Source organism: Zingiber officinale, chromosome 6A (genome assembly GCF_018446385.1).
Source record: "Zingiber officinale cultivar Zhangliang chromosome 6A, Zo_v1.1, whole genome shotgun sequence".
Taxonomy (NCBI): domain Eukaryota; kingdom Viridiplantae; phylum Streptophyta; class Magnoliopsida; order Zingiberales; family Zingiberaceae; genus Zingiber; species Zingiber officinale.
Genome location: NC_055997.1, coordinates 35,550,167 through 35,557,401, shown reverse-complemented (window position 1 = coordinate 35,557,401; position 7,235 = coordinate 35,550,167).

Sequence of the window (7,235 nt, the reverse complement as noted above, 5' to 3'; positions counted from 1 at the left end):
TTTCTACATATCCATATACCTCAGCCACATGCGGCTGGAATAACAACGATAATAAAATACAACACACAGGCATTCCACGTAGTTTAATAAGAAATAAACAAATCAGTAATACCATGACTCGAAAACAACCCTACTCCACTACACTCATAAAACTCAAATCCGATTTTCCTACTCCACTACACTTATAAAACACAAATCCGACGAACTCAGCTCTTCTGCCGTCCAGGCAGGTATGTAGTAAAACATATTGAATAAAAATCCATCGACAAATACAATCCATACATTATCCAAGTATCAAAATAAACCAATTCTAAACATAGTCAAATAAGAAGAAAAACTAAAAGGTCAATAAATCCTCGTGGTCTGCAGGGGACCAGCAACTGGAACTCTCTCCTGACAGCATCAACCTGAAAAATAACAATAATGGAGGTGGGGTGAGGCCAACACTCAGCAGGTACAACTGATATGCAAAGTAGAGAAATAGCATCTAGCACTAATCATGCGTACAGTCTCCTGATATAAAAGGATGAAATGCAACTCAAGTAAACAGGAGAAAAACTGTACTAACCAGGACTTGGGTATAAGAACAAACAGTCCGAGTGGCATATAAATCCTGTATGCATGTCAAACATAAACATCCAAACAATATACAACATATAAATGCAGCAAGCACAAACACAAGCAATAAATGCATCATGCATATGATGTCAATGATGCGTCCTGGTCACCCCTGACGCCAGTCGATCCTCTCACACACAATAGTGAGGCTGAGTGGGTAGGGCAATGACAACCGTGCACTCTGTCGTCACTACTCCTGATGAGTGACCGAGTGGACGGGATGCTGTCGGAGTACACCTATCCTCCTACCCCAAATCATAAATGGGGGAGCGCAATGCTCTCAACTCCCGGTACACGATGACGTGGAGGAATCCCTGCCGGCTAACACGTTGCATCACGCTACCCATGAGCGGACTAACGGAGCCAAACAAAGTCCCTACTGCAACACACACTGCCTGAATCGACCACTAACCCATGAGTGGTGGTGTGTGCAGATCCATGTAACTGGCGATATGCTCAATAATAATGGAGCGGACTATCGCACAGCATGGAATCATGCAAATGGTGTATGGCACTAACCACAAAATATCCTGAGCTAATCCATATATATATATATAAGTGCACCATAGGTCAACGAATCAAATCAAAGGTACACTGAAGGTATAAAACCTAGGTCCTGAACATGGTGAAGCATGATATATCAGTACTCCTATAAGCATGTATCAATAGGTAAGGAATACATGAGATGCAAAACAAGCAATCAACCAATCATGTAACAGGTATCGGGTAGTGATTAACCGAAACAAATAAGAGAACATAATTATTGCTACTTGTTAAATTCATTACTATGCATATCAAAGACATAAAGTCAAAAGTACCCGCCTCCAATCGAAATGGTCCAATCCGATAATCGAGATACTCGTCTCGTGTCAAGGTCCTGTGTCACCAATATAAACATAATTTATTTAGCTAACTCAAATGTATAGCTAAATAAAATCCTTAAGGCTAAATTAGGGTAAAACCCAAATCAATCTAACCATCTACTAATCCAATTTATCTCCAATTCAATACATAAACCTAATTCATCAACATCACGTATCAAAATTACTACACATGATCATGTAATCAAATCATACCTAAATCAATCCATTATCCACAACACATATCAAATCCCTATACTTACCTCAATTCACAACCGAACGAGATGCTGGAGCTAAGTGGATGTTGCTGCTGGAAGGGGTGCTACTGGAACAAGATTACCCCACAATATAGAATAAGACCTCTCTTCACCGCACTGCCCTAATCAGGTAGCTGTCCTCCAAGAACACCACACAACACACACAATTCCAGATCAGAGATCAACAAGAAATGGAGAATTCTAATCCAGAAATACATGATTCCAACCAGAACTCACCTCCAACCGGGACCTCAGTCAGCAGCAAGGATGAGGAAGTCCACTGATCAAGCACAGCTCCTCTGGTTTCTGCCCGCCAGCCCAAACACAACTCAATGATCCCAACCTCTCCAAATCTGTAACCTAAATCTGCAGCCAAGAATTAGGAGAATCAAGAACAATAAAGAAGGATCTGCTGACCAGCGGCGCTAAATCGGGGCTAGGGCACGAAATAGGGGAGATCGGGTTATGGCTCTGCATCCCCTGGTGCTCGCGTGGCCGAAAGATGAAGGGAAATCGGGTTGCCGGCAAGGGATCTGCATCCCTTGTGCTCGCATGGCCGGAGGAGGAAGGAAATCTTCGGCCGGCGCCCAGGGACCAGACCTAGGGTTCGGATGCTCGATTTCCGGTGGCCCCTGGTGTCCGCGAAGAGATGGAAACAGGCTCGGTCGGCGGTCGCTCGATGAAGAATGGCTCAGGTTGGCGTCAGGCAGAGGAGAGGAAATCGGAGTAGAAGCTCTAGGGCAGAGATCGGGAAGAAGACAGGATGAGAAAGGATCGCGTCGCTGGTTTTGGAGAAGAAAAACCGTCGGGCACGGGTAAAGGCACGGCGTCGGGGAGAAAGAAACCGAGGAAATAAAATGAGAAAAGAAAATATATAAATAAAAATCAACTTTTCCTCACTAAAACAGGGTAGCCTAAACAGGCTTTCACGAGCTCTATTTTTATCCCCGTTAACTCGTCCATACGAGCCCCGAAAAATTCCCAAAAAATTTCCAAAAATTCCAAAAAATTCCCTTATTATTATTCTTTATTTTCTGGTATTTTACAGAAACCATATCCTAGGCTAGGTAATAGAAGGTCAGAAGTAGTACTAACCTGCTACAATACTGCTCATAACTACAGAGGTAATAAGTGAGATGTATCCATTTTACCAATAAACAAACCAGAGTCTAAATCCCTACAACAGGTGTATTTCTCAACATAAATAAGCAACAACCACATAAACTAGTGCCAGCGGCAGAAACAAGCAACATCAGCATAAGCTAGTAACAACAGCAAAAGTAGCAACAACAGCATCAGCAGATATAATAATAACAGCGTATGCACGGATGGTCACCCCGCCCACCTATCTGCACCACGACCCCTGTATGGTCGAGAGGCCGGATCGATGACAATTATACCACCCAAAGGCCGCCACTCCTCTTGAGTGACCAGATGGACAGGTGCTAAGTAGCTATCTAGCTACCAAGCGAAGGGGATCCCTGCTGCTCACAACTCCAGCTACCACTACCCATGAGTGGCCGAGTGCAGCACGACAAGACAAGCGACATCTCCTCCAGCTACCACTACCCATGAGTGGCCGAGTGTGCGGCGCGACTCAACGGCTCACTCCCCCATAAGGATGAAGTGGTCGCCTGCATGTATGCAATGACATGATGCGTACAATGCAGCAGTCATCATATAAACATAAACAAAAATCAGGTATAAGATATGCTACATGAAACCAACATGCTCATTACGGTACACAAGTAAATAATAAACAAAACATACAAGGTTGGTATCTAGTATCTGCTAAATATCATTGATGGCAACAAGAGAATGTACAGATATAAAAATGAATGTCTCGAAGGTTTTGAGTGGAAGTATCAAGCGCAGGAAAAATTACAAATGGAGTCAGGGTAAAGCAGTCCTTATTAAAAATAGCTCATGCACTAAGTTCAAGTAACTAAAGAATCAAGATAAGAAGTACCCGCCTTAAATGTAGATCGTATCAGAATAAATCCCTCGTGGTGATGTCGTCTCGAATCACAAACCAAAATCCAATTGCATCGTCGTCCATCCGTAACCGAAGAAGCTTGCTCCCGAAAGTTTGGTAGCCGGAACTAGGTAGAGTTGCTAATCTCCAAATCAGGTACCCTATAACCCCACCATCCCCTCCACAATTGAGCATTAGATCAAATTACTGATGCATAACCTCTAAACCCACAGCCTACCCTAACCGGCCCCTTCTTCTCCAATCGGATCTCTAGCAGTAGATGCACCAAAGATGATCAGCAACCATGTGGCGTTGGCACTGTGGTTTGGGGCGAGAAGGAAAGCTAGGCCACGACGAATGTGGCTAGGGCACGGCAAGAACGACAATGCTACGACTCCGGCGTCGGCCCAAAGTAGTTGATAGTGACCCCTTGCTCGTGGCTGATGAGAACTTAGAGAGAGGAAGGAGCAAATTGGCAGAGGGTGGCGTCGGGGTGCGTCCGTGCGGAGATGAGGAGGCGGAGGGCAAGCGGCTGTGGTGCTCGACGGCTAGCGCCCGCGTGAGGAGGAGATCGAGCGACATGTGGCTAGGGGAAGAAGAGGTCCGGCGATGGGGCGGCCGAAACCGAGAGAGAAGGGGAAAGTCGGCGGTCTCGCGGGGTAGGGGCTTGGGAAGGGGAGTTCGGTGAGGAAAATTAGGGAGGAGAAAGGAGAAGTTAGGTTTATATAATTAAACCTAGGGTTTAATAAACTAACTTTAGGTTAATTTAATTAATCAACTCCCAATTTAATTGGGATTCCAAACAGATCTCCTCCGAGCCCAATATCACTATCCCCTGTAATTATATCATACGAGCTCCAATTAAATCCCAGAAAACTTCTAAAATTTCCTAAAAATTTCGTTAAGGTTATTCGTCTATTAAACCTTATTATTTAATTATTATTTGGGTACCATATTTTACATAGCTGGATAAATAATCTTAACCTGTCTAACCAAGTGAAAACTGCTATCTTCTGATAGTTAGTACGTAACAAATGGTTAGACGGTTAAGGACACTTTTTAGTTGATTATTTTGAAATAATGTCAAGTTCAGGGGGAGGATTAATAACTTTAAATACTTTTTTTAAGAGAAAAATTTCTCTTTGAAAACTGCTTCATTTTTTATTAGCATTTTCAAAGCCGTAAAGTTTTACCCTTATAAATTTCAAAAGTGTTCTAAAAGATAACTTTTAAAAATCAGTTTGACAACTATTTATGTTTATGAAATATTGCTTTAAAAGATATTTCAACTTGGCACAATTTTTGAGTTTAGCCTTACTTCAGTTTTACCATTTTATTCATCCTTTATATCTTTTTTCAAAAATTACATTTCTTGGAAAATATTTCTATCATGCCCCGAGGGTATACATGTCCTCCAAAGTAGATGATACCCTCTAGTGATAATATATTCCATAACTAATATCAAACCAATAAACACCAACACAAGAATCGATGCAATATAAGCTCACAACTCATAATGACATATGTGTATATGTATGTATGCACATGTGAACATATTAATTTAACCAAAAACATAATCAACGATATAAACATTCGATACAAAGAGGAAACTAAAACTATAAGCAGCGGAAAGTAAAGTAATACTCATATAGAAATCCAAATTCGAAAATCCGAACTCGAGCGGGACTGACAGCCAGGACCTCTGAGCGACACACATCCTCTATCTGCTAACCTGAAGGATCAAAGTAGAAGAATGAGTAGTGAGTATAAATAAAATATACTCAGTGGATAGAAGAAATAATGCATAATAATATACTGATAGGAAATCAAAGATATAGTCTTAGGTAAAATGCTTGCAAACCAATGTAGGTGTCTCAACATAATCGCCAGCTAACCAAAAGTAAAATCAATACATAACATTTCACTAACCTACTCAACTAAGTATAACCAACAAGGGCAGAGTACATACAGTACATCCAAAGCTGTATGAACAAATATATGACCGACGTATAGCAAGTATATAACAACCACTGACTGCGGGAGAACGCTCTACCATGGATGGTCCCGTGGGTAGTCAAGGTAAATGACTAGTCACTGTCCACGGGAGAATGCTCTACCACGGATGGTCCCGTGGGTAGACTGGGTAAATAACTAGTCACTGTCTGTGGGAGAACGCTCTACCACAGATGGTCCCATGGGCAGACAGGGTATATACCAATGGTCACTAACGACCCTCTCACCCACGTATGGGAGACAGGATATACTAACGGTGGCTGACGACTCTCTCAACCATGAATGGGAGACAATGGTCGACAAGATATACCAACTAAGAGGTCTAGTAGGATCCTCAGAATCCTACACTATGGTATAACTCTACAAACTTATAGGCATGAACCTATATAACAATAAGAGTCTACTAGGGTACTTGGTATCCCATATTAGGATATCATCCTACTAATATAATAGGCAGACCATAGATAATCAGGTTCCCAAGTTACTAGTCATCTAGTATTAATATCTCGACTCATTCCATGGAATCATCGTAGATGTAATAAATAACAGGATTAATATCAAGTAATTCTAAGGGTTGATTCAAAAGGGAAAGCCTAGTGGAATACACTATCCTTTTGTTAGGGAGTAATTTCCTTCAAGTGTAGGTCAATATAATCTCACTAACATATATGTCCTCGCGCCAGCATACAACTATACTACCCATAATATTAGTGCCCTATAGGCATGAGCCTAAGTATATAACCATAGTATAATACAAGTTCATGAACATGAGTTATGGGCTTAATCAACAATGAGGGTCTATTAGGATACTCAATATCCTACACCCTAGTATGAACAAAACAAACAAAGATTTAGCAAGATGCTCAACATCCTATACTATGGTACGATCATCCTAACAAAGTCAAACCATCTACTAAGGGGTCTAGCAGAATATCCAATGTCCTACGCTAGGGTTTGGTAATATCATACATACACATATAAAGACAATCATGAATAATAAATGAGACTACATAGTTATCAATCAATAGGTTAACATATAAGGATATAAGGACAACGATAAAGTATCAAACTTAGTAGCACTATAGGATAGGTTTATAGTAGGCGAGTAATTGTAACCTCATCAGACATGGCAGTAAAAAAATCATGCAATATAATCCAAGCTAGCAAAAAGATAAGCAAGATCTACCCACCTCAATCGTATAACGTGTTGACTATCTTCTAGTCAAGGAGTCTGCCTCGAGCTCGAATCCTTCAAGTGTCTGGAACAAAGCCAATCTAATTAGTAAAACAATAATCCTGGTTATCAACCTATTATTTAATTTCTATGTTAATCTATTAATCCCTCCATCAATTGCATTATAATTCAATTAATCAATTAATTATTAAACATCTAATCCATCCATTACTCTCAATTAATCAACCATTTAACCCAAACTAATTAATTATCTAGTTTATCATTTCAATTAATCAAATATACTTGATTAATCATGCAATACTCTTAATCTAACATGA